Raw genomic sequence first — 8,441 nt, forward strand, 5'->3', positions numbered from 1 at the left:
TTCTCCTCATGGCCTTCATGTCCCTCCACACCGTTTTTCCCAGCAGGTCTCTGAAGAGGCAGATGGAGCACTCCCGCACACAGTCTTCCTCCTGGTAGGAAGGAGGAAAGGTGAGCTTCACACACAGCAGCTCCTGCCCGCAGCCACGAGGGGCTGAGTTGAGGTGGCCGAGGCGAGGGGCGATGCTCTGGGGTCCCAGCCCAGAGTGGGCAGAAGCAGAGCTGGGCTGCAAGGCTCGAAATCCATCCCAGGAGAGCCCAGGGGAGTAGGGCCTGCTCCCAGTGCTGCTTGCAGGGCTGGGCTGCAGGGCAGCTGTCATTGTTCAGGGTCCCTCTCTGGGGCTCAGGGTCCCACATCAGCATTACCTCATCAAAGAGGCGCCAGAGCCTCTGCACCACCCTCACAGCCATGGAGCTGGCCTCGCTTTTCTTCAGCTGCTCCAGAACATTGCAGCAGGTGTCCATGGCCATCACTGAAATGTCCCAAGACCAAAAACCCAGGAATTCCAGCAACTCGGGCAGGAGACCCTTCATTTTTCTTGCCTGTAAGAAAGACAGTTTCCATTCTGTGAGAACTTCTGTGCCTACTCAGTCCCCCCCACCCAGGCAGCCCCCACACCGCACCCCCAGGCCACACCATGGCAGGCAGGGAGTTTGGAGCAGTCACTCCAGCACCTGACTCCCAGGCCAGGCCAAGCCACCACCTTCCCTGAGACCTCAGAGTCCAGGTGCCACATATCTGCCCCTGGCAGCAGCCTGCTCACCGTCTCAGCTCTCTCCGACAGCGTCACCAAAGCCCTGAGCACCAAAGGGACCATTTCCTTCCTTGGAGACCTCAGAAGGTTCAGGTTTTTGTACAATGGACCCACTTCGTTCTCATGCAAATCATCAGAGGCCAGCATCTGGAAAGAAGCAGCAGAGAGCCCAGACAGAGCTGGCAGGGCTCCCCTGGCACAGCTGAGGGCCAGGGCATGTTGTACTTTTCCTGCCAACTCACAGCCAAGAAAGTGAGGCACGATTTCTGCTGCTGAGTGAAAATGTTGGTATGCCAATCCTGAAGTTGGATTTTCAGCTCCTTCAGAACCTTCTCCAGAGTCTGGTGCACAGAGAACATGGCCTTCCACAGATAGACTTTGTTGCTGCAAGGCAGAGCGCTGTCAGCAGGGCTGCCCTGGCCACCAGAGCACAGCCTGGGCCGGCCCTGCAGGACTCGGGGTGCACAGGGACCCTGCCTGGGCAGGTGGACACGGCTGATGGATGTTCCCCATGGGGCTGGCAGCAGTGAGCTGGCTCTGGGCTGCCTGGCCAGCTCTGGCTGCTGTGGGCCTGGGCTGGGAAGCATGGTGGGATGGAGGGCCCTGCTCCCTTTGGGGGTCCTGCAGTGTTCCTTGGGTCTGGCAGCCAGAGAGTCTGGGAGCCCCTTTCCCCACAGGGAACAAACCCTCTGGGCTGTCAGGGCCAGTACCTGAATATTGGTGCAACCTCCAGAGCTGTCACGACAACTCCTCCAGGCCACTTATTCGCCATCAGGACAAGCAGTGTGCAAAAGCTGTGAGCAGTTGTTGTGTTTTTCTCATCAAAGTAGGCAAAGATGTGTCTCACAACTTTTGGCACCTGGAGGAAACATAGGTGAGGGTGGTGCTGCCACTGCAGTGCAGCCCTGTCTTGGGCTGCCCTGCCCTGGGCTGCCCTGCCCATCCCTCTGTCGGGACTTAAAGAACACAATTAACTCATCTCAAAGCACTGCCAAAGAAGGAAGTTCACATAACATTAGTCACAACAGCAGGCACAGATGGCAAAAAGGAAGGGATTAATTCCAGGTCTGAACAGATGTTTGGAATCAGCAGAGCAGACAAAATGCCACTGTGCAGACTCTGGGAGAAGCACAGACAGCAACCCCTGGTGAGGCAGATCTGAGTAAGCTGCTCTGCTGCCTCCAGGTGGCCTCAGGAGCCTCACACACCTGGCTTTGGGAGGAAGGGAGGCAGGAACCTGACAGGGCTCAAGGCCAGGGCAACCCAGCCACAGGCCACTTACATCTGTCAGCCATTGCTCACGGGATTTCATGGCCATCTCTAGAAACTCCTCTGGCCCTTTCTTGTCCAGGAGGCTGGAGCGTCCCAAGATCTCAATGGCAGCAAGGACAACGCCTGTCCTCTCAGCAGACCTGAGGTATCTCCCAAAGGCCTGTGGCAGGAAGGAATTGATCAGAGGCCAGTGCCAGGCAGTGCCCCGTGGGCGCTGCTTGGCTGGGCAGTGCAAGCAGCCCTGGGCAGAGGTGCCAGGCAGTGCTGGCAGCAGTGGCCACAGGAAAGCTGGCAGCAGTGCCCACAGTCCCTGTGCAGGGGAGGATGAGGATGGCCCCAGGGCAGGGAGGAGGGCTGGGCTCTCAGACATGGGGCACAGGCCCTTCCAGGTCCCAGGGCTCTCTGGTGATGAGCATGTTAGCCGAGGAAAGGACACACAATCGCGAAATTGTATGCGGTGCTTTATTTCAGAGCTCTGGAAGCCGGGGGTCTTGGACGACCCAGATCTCGGCTTGTTCAACATGCTTCATGGTTACAATTTTATACCTTTATTGTTACATAAGGATTCGTGTTAATCATTAAACCCCATTGTTCCATTGATTCCATCCCGAGGAACAATAGTCTGTGTGATTCTTGCTCAAGATTCTGGTTAGAGAAAATAATCATATTTAGTTACCAAACTGATATTACAATTGACAATTCTAGCATGCGTCTTGCTAATGATTATATCGGTACAGATCCTCCTGACCTAACTTTATTCTTTAGGGCCTATGCATTCTACCAAGGTTCCCCCTTTCTCTCCCCCTACCACCTGTGCAAAGTTATGCTTTATACTTCATTTAATTAGAACAATAGCACGGAATAACATCCTGGTCACAAGTGGAGCCGATCCCTGCTTTTGGGCCCTTGCTATTTTAGAAATCAATTTAACCCTATGTTATCATTCCCCCCTTTGAAAGTATTTTCATTCTACTATGCAAATGCTTTCACAGAATTACAGTCCATTCATCTTTTGTATCTATACTGGATGTTCGTCTTCAAATCCATGGTTGACGTGGGCCCCATGGTGGAAGTTGTTATGGACTGCAGGCGCTGGATGTGGGGTCTTGTCTCGTGTCAATGTCTTCATTATTGTTCTGTTCCAGGATGTCCTTTTCTGTATTTCTCTCTTCAGGATTCTAAAAGCTAACCAAATCACTGTGTCTCTGTTTGTACTTCCCTCTTCATCCTAGAATGAAGAGCAGTTGATCGACCTTGTTGCATTCCATATCCCAAAGCAACAGCATTCCAGATGTTTTATCCTCAGCTTCGTTGGTTCCACAGTTTGCACAGTCCACTATTTAACTCTTCGATCAGCCTTCTTCACTCGAGTGTAGTGTATCCAGGGTTCAACTCCAGCCACTTTGACTGCTGTAAAGGTGGTTAGCAGCACCTGATGAGGGCCAGTCCACTTCTCTTTCAATGGTTCTTCCTTCCAGGCTCTGATGTACACCTCATCTCCTGGCTCGATATCGTGGACTGGATTCTCGAGAGTCAGTGGCCTATTCCACACCAGGACACTTCGAAGTCGAGCTAAAGCTTTCCCGAGAGACAAAACATAATTATACACATCCTGTTTCCCTGTGATATGTACATTTGGATTAGGGTTAGGAGACTCATATGGTTTCCCATACAATATCTCATAAGGACCGACTGACATTCCACTCCTGGGTTTTATCCGAATTCTCAGTAATGCTATTGGTAGGGCCTGGGGCCACTGTAATTTGGCTTCCTGACATATTTTACTAATTTGCCCCTTCAGTGTTCGGTTCATCCTTTCTACCTGTCCACTCGATTGGGGTCGCCATGCTGTATGGAGGTCCCAAGATATTCCCAACAATCTACTCACCTCCTGAACCACTGTAGCTATAAAGTGTGGACCTCTGTCTGATGATATCCCTAAAGGCACCCCGAACCTGGGAATAATCTCCTGCAGCAACCACTTAACTGTTTCCTTTGCTTGGTTGGTGCGACAGGGAAGAGCTTCTGGCCATCCAGAAAAAGTGTCAACCCCTACTAATAGATACTTATATCCCCGAGTTCTGGGTAGTTCTGCAAAATCCACCTGCCAATAATCTCCTGGCTCTGTTCCTATCCGAATCCTTCCTAATTGTGCCTGTCGTCTAGCCACTGGATTATTCTTTAAACATATCTCACACTTTGACATTATTGATTTTGCCATTGTTTGCATCTGTGATGAGATTAGGTGTTGTTTTATCATTGCTACCAATGCCTCTGCACCCCAGTGACACTCATTATGTTTTATTTGCATAATTTCTCTCATTACCAAGGGAGGGACCACTATTTGCCCTTGTGCAGTTACATACCATCCTTCTGAGTTCTTCTGTGCTTCTAGCAGACGTGCTAGCCTGTTGTCTTCTACTGTGTACTTTGGCTGGGGAGGCAAATTGAATTGGGATACATTAAATTTTGATGGTATTAGTGCCATTGTTGTCTGTACTTCTCGTGCCACCTGGCGGGCTGTCTGATCTGCTTTTCGATTTCCTTCACAGATTCTGGAGTTACCTGGCTGATGTGCTTTGCAGTGCATAATTGCTACCTGTTCGGGTTTCTGTACTGCACTAATTAATTGCAGGACTGCATCCTGATGTTTGATCCGTGTGCCTTGAGAGGATAGCAATCCCCTCTCCTTCCATAAGGCACCATGTACATGTACCACTCCAAAGGCGTATTTTGAATCAGTCCATATGTTGACTGTCTTTCCTTTGCTCAATTCTAGGGCTCTGGTTAGTGCGACCAGTTCTGCCCTCTGAGCAGAAGTACTTGGTGGTAATGCTTTTGCCTCCACTACCCTATCAACTGTGGTTACCGCATATCCAGCGTATCTGATTCCATTTTCCATAAAGCTGCTTCCATCTGTGAATAGTTCCCATTCTGGCTGTTCTAGAGGGATGTCTTTCAAGTCTGCTCTTGCTGCATAGGTGTACTCGATTACCTCCACACAGTCATGTTCTAATGGGCCTTCCTCAGCTGTGGTACCTAGAAATGACGCTGGATTCAAAAGGTTAGTAGTTTTCAGAGTCACGTCATCCTGCTCAGTCAGGGTTACCTGGAATTTCATCATTCTGCTTGGAGAGAGCCAATGGCCCCCTTTCTGCTCCAGGGCCGTAGTCACCATATGCGGTACGAAGACATCTATGTGTCTTCCCATCGTGAGCTTCCTGGCCTCTTGTATCAGCAGAACGGTAGCTGCCACTGCCCGTAGACATGAAGGCCACCCAGCACTTACGTTGTCGAGTTGTTTGGAAAAGTAACCCACTGGCCTTTTCCAGCTTCCCAGTCGTTGAGTCAGGACTCCCAGTGCCAGTCGCTGCCTTTCATGTACATACAGCTGAAAGTTTTTGGACAGATCAGGTAACCCTAGAGCAGGAGCAGTCGTCAGTGCTTCCTTCAATTTCTGGAAGGCCTCTCTCTGTGGTCTTCCCCAGGTGAATGATTGCATCTTCTGGGCCTCATACAGAGGTTTCGCAATCAGTCCATAGTCCATGATCCATAGGCGACACCACCCGGCCATCCCAAGGAAGATCCGCAGCTCGTGTAGATTCTGAGGCTCTGGAATGGTACAGATAGCTTGGATACGATTAGTACCTAGTTTTCTCTGCCCTTGTGAGATTTCGCACCCTAGGTAGATCACAGTCTGTCGGGCAATTTGTGCCTTTTCCCTGGACACCTTGTATCCTCCCATTCCCAATGAATTTAAAATCTCAATGGTTACCTTTATGCAGGTTGCCTTTTCCTCGGTTGCGATCAGAATATCGTCAACATACTGGAGTAATAAATATTAATCTCTCGGTACCTGTCCTTCTTTAGTCCAAACCTCCAGTTCCTTTGCCAATTGACTTCCAAATAGGGTGGGCGAGTTCTTAAAACCCATCGGCAATCTGCACCAAGTGAGCTGGGTCTTCCTTCCATTTTCTGGATGTTCCCACTCAAAGGCAAATAGTTTCCTACTATTTTGGTCAAGGGGTATGCAGAAGAAGGCATCTTTTAAATCAATTACAGTAAACCATTTATATATCTCTTTCACAGATGCTAGCAATGTATATGGATTAGCAACTACTGGGTGAATGTCTTTAGTTATCTCATTTATACCCCTTAGGTCCTGTACAAGTCTATACTCACCATTAGGCTTCTTTACCGGGAATATTGGGGTATTGTATTCCGATTCACACTCTTCTAAAATTTGGTACTTTAGGAATTTGTCAATAGTCTTTGCTATTCCCTGTCGTGCTTCTGCTTTGATGGGATATTGTCTAATTCGTACAGCACTTGCTCCTTCCTTTAATTCTACATGTACTGGTTGTGCTGATTTAGATTTACCTGGTATATCTGTTTCCCACACAATGGGAATCACTGCTTCTTCTACTTCTTTAGGAATATTAGGAATTGGTTTTTCTTTTACCATTAAAATCTTTCCTGCTTTAGACTCGGGTATCCTCATTACAAGTTCACCATTTTCAAAAGTAATTACTGCCTCTAGAGCTGCTAGCAAATCACGCCCCAAGAGTGGAGCTGGGCACTTGGGCATATATAAGAATTCATGTGTTAAGGTTTTGCCTCCAAACCTCAAATCTAAAGGTTGCAGGAATGGCCGTATCTCCTCCTTCCCTGTGGCTCCAATAATTACAGTTGACTTCTCCCCAATCTGCCCTTCTACATAATTTAATACAGAATGTGTGGCCCCTGTATCCACAAGAAAGCTAACATTTTTCCCTTCTAAACACAAAGTAACCATGGGTTCCTTTGATCCAGGCTCTCCTCCATACAACACCATAGTCCCAGCTGCACTCCCCATCTGAAGTTCACTATTCTGGTTGAACCGGTTCGGGCACTCTCGCTTCCAATGTCCAGTCATCCGGCAAAGGGCGCACTGGTCCAGGGCCAGTCCTCCACGACCTCTGCCAAAACCACCTCTATTACCGCTCCGACCGGTTCTGTTACCACGTCCTCGCCCTTGTATGACTGCCAAAAGACTCTGTCCCTGCTTCTTAGCAACCTCCTTGTCTCGGTTGTTGTACACTTTCCAAGCCACTTCTAAAAGCTTGTCCAAACTCCTTAACTCTTCACCTTCCAATTTCTGTAACTTTTTCCTTATATCCTCCTGTGACTGCCCTAGAAAAATAAAGGCAAGCTGAGCCCTTGCTTGTGCACTGTCTATCTGGAGATCAGTATATTTCCTAGCTGCTTCCTTAAGTCTTTCTAGAAAAGCAGTGGGAGATTCCTTCTTATCCTGTCGGATCTCATACAATTTGGACCAATTCAAACTTTTGGGTATTGCTTGTTGAACACCTATAGAAATCCACTCTTGGTACCTTTTCAACCTTAGCATGTCTACTCCAGTTGGGTCATTAGGGTTCCACTCGGGATCCTCAGCGGGAAAATTATAATCTAGAGTCCCAGTCACCAGACCATTCCGTATATCTTCTCTAGCCCTGTCCCTCGCTGCCCGCAGTACCATGTCCCTTTCTGTATCATCCATCAAGGTGTCTAATATTACTTGAATATCCTCCCAATCCGGATTCTGAGTTTTCATTATCATCTTAACTACACGAGCCACTCTATCTGGATTATCCCGATACGGCCCAGCCGATTGTTTCCATATTACCAGATCAGCGGGTGAAAAAGGTACTTTTACAAAGACAGGTCCATCAGCCCCCACCCCCTGTCTTAGCGGCGCAATAATTGTCTTATCCTTTCTGCCTGTTTTTAATATACCCTTCCCTGTCTTAGGCCATGTTGGGGCTAACCTTCCCCGCGTACGATGGGCTACTGGAATATCTGGGCTATCTTCTTCACTTTCACTGCTTTCCGTTCTGTCCCTTCTACATCTCCCACATCTCTCTCTCCTTCGTCCCTGTCTTGCAGCCAAATCCTGATTATTATCATGGGTAGAAGTGGTAAACGACCCTGGCGAAGGATTAGGGGGGGTAGGGGGAACAGGAGTCGGGGACGTAGGTGTTGGTGGGAGAGGAGGGTAGCCCTGGGGAGGTGTCGGCGGAGGGATAAATCTCTGAGTAGGTGTTGGTGGGGGAGGGGGATAGCCAGATGGAGCATTTCGGACGGGAGTATGCGAGGGAAGAGAATCAGGTGGGGTGAGAGGAAATGGAGTGGAACTTGATGCTGAGGAAGTATTGGCAGAAACAGTAGGTCCTACTAGTAAATCAGCTTCCAAATCATCTCCCCCCTTTTTTCCCAAAACCAGGTGTTCTACACAACGCTTATCTTGGACGCAAGCCAAACAATGATTATTTTCTAAGACCAGTGCTTGTATTCCACATTCCACCAACCATGCCGGTTTCTCTTTTAAATAAAAGAAAAGATCTATGTATGGCAATTCATCAAGTTTAGATTCTCG

The sequence above is a fragment of the Zosterops lateralis genome, assembly GCF_965231275.1.
Source record: "Zosterops lateralis genome assembly, chromosome: 37".
Lineage (NCBI taxonomy): Eukaryota > Metazoa > Chordata > Aves > Passeriformes > Zosteropidae > Zosterops > Zosterops lateralis.